This window comes from Asparagus officinalis, chromosome 6 (genome assembly GCF_001876935.1).
Source record: "Asparagus officinalis chromosome 6, Aspof.V1, whole genome shotgun sequence".
In the NCBI taxonomy this organism is placed as follows: domain Eukaryota; kingdom Viridiplantae; phylum Streptophyta; class Magnoliopsida; order Asparagales; family Asparagaceae; genus Asparagus; species Asparagus officinalis.
In genome coordinates, this window is record NC_033799.1 from 17,720,208 (window position 1) to 17,725,319 (window position 5,112).

Below are 5,112 nucleotides of genomic sequence, written 5' to 3' on the forward strand. Positions count from 1 at the left end.
TCTTTTTCTTATGGAAAGGTTAATGAAAAATTGGCTAAGTGTTTTTTCCATAAGAGAATAAAAGAGAGCTCTCCTCTTACTAAACTTTAGCAATCTTTGAGCAAGAGGAAGTAGTAGGATTTTAAGAACCCCGGGGTGGATATCTTGCCTTGTGTCTTAAGAAGACTCCCATTTTATCAAGCTCACTTGAAGACTTGGAGATCCACTACAAGGAGATTTTCTACTACAAGGAGCAAGAGCTAGGGGTTATTCGATCTTCCATCGAATCACGCTACGAAAGTATGACTTTCTAACTCTTGTATGCTCACTTAATAATAAGGATCATGTTAGATTTAATTAGACGATCCATATGAATATTTCATGCTCTCTACATGCTTAGTATTTTTGTACATACATGTCTTCCGCTGTGTATTATGCATGTAGACATAGCACGATTTCCTTCATGGTATCAGAGCTATGGTTCTATCTAATTGAATCTTAACATGTACATCTAACTCATGGAGGACCTTGTTCTTGCTTCTAATTTCTAGTTTACATGAAACTAGTTAATTAATTCAAGTTATTTTATAAAATAATTAATTACAACTAGTGTAGTTGTATGTTAGAAGCTTGTTAGTCTTTTTTGAGTTTGGATAATCCTTATGCTATCTAGTTTCCAATATGTTGCATAACTAGATAGATGCATATTTCTTAATGTTGATTAAGTTATATGATTTATCATCTTGTATGGATGTTATGTTTATGGATGGTAGTGGACAACTATTCTCTTGTATGTTTTGTATTGATGTAATAAAGTTAGAAATGTAATAATTATTTACGACCTCTTCCCTCCCCGAGCATGGGCTACGCCTACGGGTTTAGGCACTTGCTCACCGATCATGGGCTACGCCTACGGGTATAGGCCCTTGTTCGGGTGTGGGGGGGTATGGTTGCTTAGTTTAGTTATTTCATTTATAGCTTTTGCTTTATATTTAATGCAATATTATTACCCATCCTACGAGATGGTTTTTCCATTATAAATGGGGCTTGCACGTCCTATGTTTATATGATTGTAATAATACAGAGTTTGCAAGGGAACAAGCACCGCAAGGAGTTGCATATGGCTTGCTAAAATGTAATTAGTGTAGTTGCATTTTATTTTCTTTAGTTGTCCACTACCATTCTATATAAGTTTTACATTACATATGTTGATATGTTGGTTGTGCCCCAAATTGTAGATGTCAATACAATTGGGTGCTATTTTTTGCAAAGTTTATATCTCTATCTCACTAGAGAATAGTTTTTATTATAAAAACTTATTTTTTAAAACTTTGTGAGACATGGCAATAAGAGTTTATTGACCATAGAGTGGTGAGATCGACATTAACATAGTGTTAGTGTGAAAGATAAATAAACCTAAAGCAGTTAAAAGAGATGTATTTAGAATGAGCTTTTAACTAGTGTCAAGGAAAGTAATTATGAGATATAGCTCATGGGGTGATGCCCAACTTAAGATTAGGGGTGATGCCCAATCTTTCGCGCTATAGTCTTAAAGAGAAGTGGTTACTTAATTAAGGTCCGATAAATATTCCCGGTGAATAGCTCGGAACCCTCCCACCAATCTTGCGCTTTCCTGGCTAGTTTAATTGTTGCAAGTATAAATATAGAGCATCTTTAAACTATATCAAGTTCGATTACGGTAAAAGATTTGAGAAATCGTCCGTAGCCCTCCATCATTTTAGTTAAATACTATTAAGCTTATAAATACTATGTTTGTTGGCATACGTCAAGGCATAACTATTCTATGGCTAAATAGTATTCATCTGTATATAAGATATAAGGATAGCTTAAGTTGGTTATGCAACTTTGTTGGCATACGTCAAGAGTTTGCATAAGTTAAATTTAAGCCAGTCAAGAAATGATGGGTACAAACTTGACTAGCATTTTATGATTTGTTGGCATACGTCAAGGTCATAAAAGACTAGGGGTAAAATCATATCAAGAATTACAAGAGTGTAAAAGACAAAAGTTGTCTACCAATTATTGAATGTGTTAATTTGTTGACATACGCCAAGGTTGATGCATTCAATGATAATTGGATCTTGATCCCACTTGAAAACAATGAGTTGTTTTCCGATCACCTATTATAAGGTTTTGAGGGACTCGAAAAATAGTGGGAGGCATAACTTAGATAAAAATAAACCAAATCTATTTTATGTATTGAACATCTGCTAAAATACCTTTTCTCTCTCTTTCAGGCCATTATGTCTGGTTTAAAACTCATATTGGAACAGAACAAGTTAACCGGTCCTAATTACAAAGACTGGTTGAGGAATGTTAAAATTGCCCTAACTTATGACAAAGTAGCATATGTCCTCACTGCGCCCGAACCTGTTCTAGGCCTAGAACCCACTATAGCGGAAACTGAAATCCGCAATACATGGGATAAAGATTGTTCACTTGCTCAATGCCTCACCATTGCCTCTATGGATTTGGTCCATCAGAGACAACATGAGAATATGGATATCAGATCCATATTTCGTAATACAGAAGAACTGTATGGCGAGCAACCGCGACAAATGAAGTACGCGGCGTCTAGGAATCTGTTCCAGACGAAAATGACTGTGGGATCTTCTGTTGGGGATCATGTCCTCAAAATGATCGCCTATGTCAATGAGCTTGAACTTTTGAACGTAGGCCTAGATGCAGATAGATATACAGATATCATTCTGCAGTCCTTGACACCAGCATACTCCCGATTCATATCACAGTTTTTGATGATGGATCTGGAGCCCACTCTTCCTGCCTTGCTTAATTTGTTAAGACAGGAAGAAAGTTCTTTGAAAAAGGGACAAACACCAGTCTTGGCTATAGGGCAATCTTCTTCCTCTTCTGGCAAATTGGTTGCTAAGAAAAAAGGAATGAAGAAAACTACTAAACCAAGGAAAGGTGTTAAGAAGGCTGTCAAGAAGGATAAAGGAAAGGCAAAAATGATGACAGCAGAATGCTTCCATTGTCATAAGTCAGGACATTGGAAAAGGAACTGCCCAGAATACCTAGCCTCACTCACCAAGAATAAGCAAGTTGTTGCTTCATCTACAGGTGTGTTTGTTACTCAGAATTGTTTTTCTATAAATCATACATCCTGGGTATTAGATACCGGATCAGGATCTCACATCTGTAATTTGTTACAGGGACTTAAAAGTTATAGAAAACTTGGAGCTGGAGAGATGACTATGCAAGTTGGTAATGGTGCAATAGTTGCAGCACTTGCAGTAGGGGATTTTCATCTAGCTTTACCAAATGGAAACGTTTTGATTTTAAATAGCTGCTATTTTGTACCAACTATGATGTGTAATATAATATCCATATCTTTATTAGATAAAGATGGATATGTATTTAAGTTGGAGAACAATGTTATGAATATCATATTTAATCAAAAGTTGATTGCTTATGGAACATTGTGCAATGGCATCTATATTCTTAATCAAAATACAATTCTGAACACTTATCACACTAATAAAAGAAAGCACTCAGTTATGAATGACGCTTTCTTATGGCATTGCAGACTTGGTCACATTAATAAAGAAAGACTTGGCGAGCTTCATAAGCATGGATATTTAGATCCATTTGACTTTGAGTCTTATGAGACTTGCAAGTCTTGTCTTAAAGGTAAAATGACCAAGACTCCATTTACAGGAACTGGAGTAAGAGTTACAGAACTCTTAGGACTGATACATAGTGATGTATGTGGTCCTATGTCTACAATGGCCAGAGGTGGCTACTCCTACTTTATTACTTTTACTGATGATTTTTCAAGGTTTGGACATGTGTTTTTGATGAAACACAAATCTGAAGCACTTGAGAAATTTATCGAGTACAAAAATGAAGTAGAGAACCAAACGGGCAAGAAAGTTAAAATTCTTCGATCGGATCGAGGAGGTGAATACTTGAGCTCGGAATTCTTAGGTATTTTAAAAGAGAATGGGATTCTCTCTCAGGTTACTCCACCCTTTACACCACAGCTTAACGGCGTGTCAGAAAGAAGGAATCGTACCCTATTAGATATGGTACGTTCCATGATGAGTAACACTGAGTTACCTTTTTCATTCTGGGGGTATGCATTAGAAACAGCAACACACTTACTGAATAGGGTTCCAACTAAAGCAGTGCCTAAACCTCCATATGAGATATGGAGTGGGAAGAAACCACATCTTAATTATATTAAGATTTGGGGATGTCATGCTTATGTAAAGAAGCAAGATCCCAAAAAGTTAGAGGCACGCTCAGTATTATGCAAATTTGTAGGATATCCAAGGAATTCCATTGGATATCAATTCTACCACATCGATGAACAAAAGATAATTGTTTCTCGGCATGCCACCTTCTTAGAGAAGGAATTTCTTGAAAAAGAAATTAGTGGGAGCATGGTAGAACTGGAAGAAATTTCAGAGATACAAAATATTACTGATAAATTAGTGGAACCAGCAAATTCAGTTATACCAGAAGAACCTCAACCACTCCACAGATATCCAAGGCGATCTCATGCACCTAAGACACAATATAATTTTTTAGTTGAAGGTGGCATGTTAGATCACGTCATAGATGATGACGAACCTTTAAGTTATCAGCAAGCCTCTGAGAGTAGGGACTCTGTTGCTTGGCATGATGCAATGAAATCTGAAATAGACTCTATGTACACCAACAAAGTATGGATATTAGACAATGCTCCTAAAGGGGTGATACCCATAGGTTGCAAATGGTTGTTTAAGAAAAAGTTGGGTGTAGATGGAAAAGTAGAGACTTTTAAAGCTAGACTGGTAGCTAAAGGTTTTCGTCAAAGACCTGGTTTGGACTACGATGAAACTTTTTCTCCAGTGGCTATGCTCAAGTCTATTCGGATCCTACTTGCTATAGCTGCTCACTATGACTATGAGATCTGGCAAATGGACGTTAAAACTGCATTTCTAAATGGTGATTTAGAAGAGTGCATATATATGACGCAACCAGAGGGTTTTGTAGTTAGTGGGAGCAGTGGAAAAGCATGTAGATTGCTTAAATCTATTTATGGACTGAAGCAAGCATCACGGAGATGGAACATCTGTTTTGATGATGCTATCAAAGAGTTTGGTT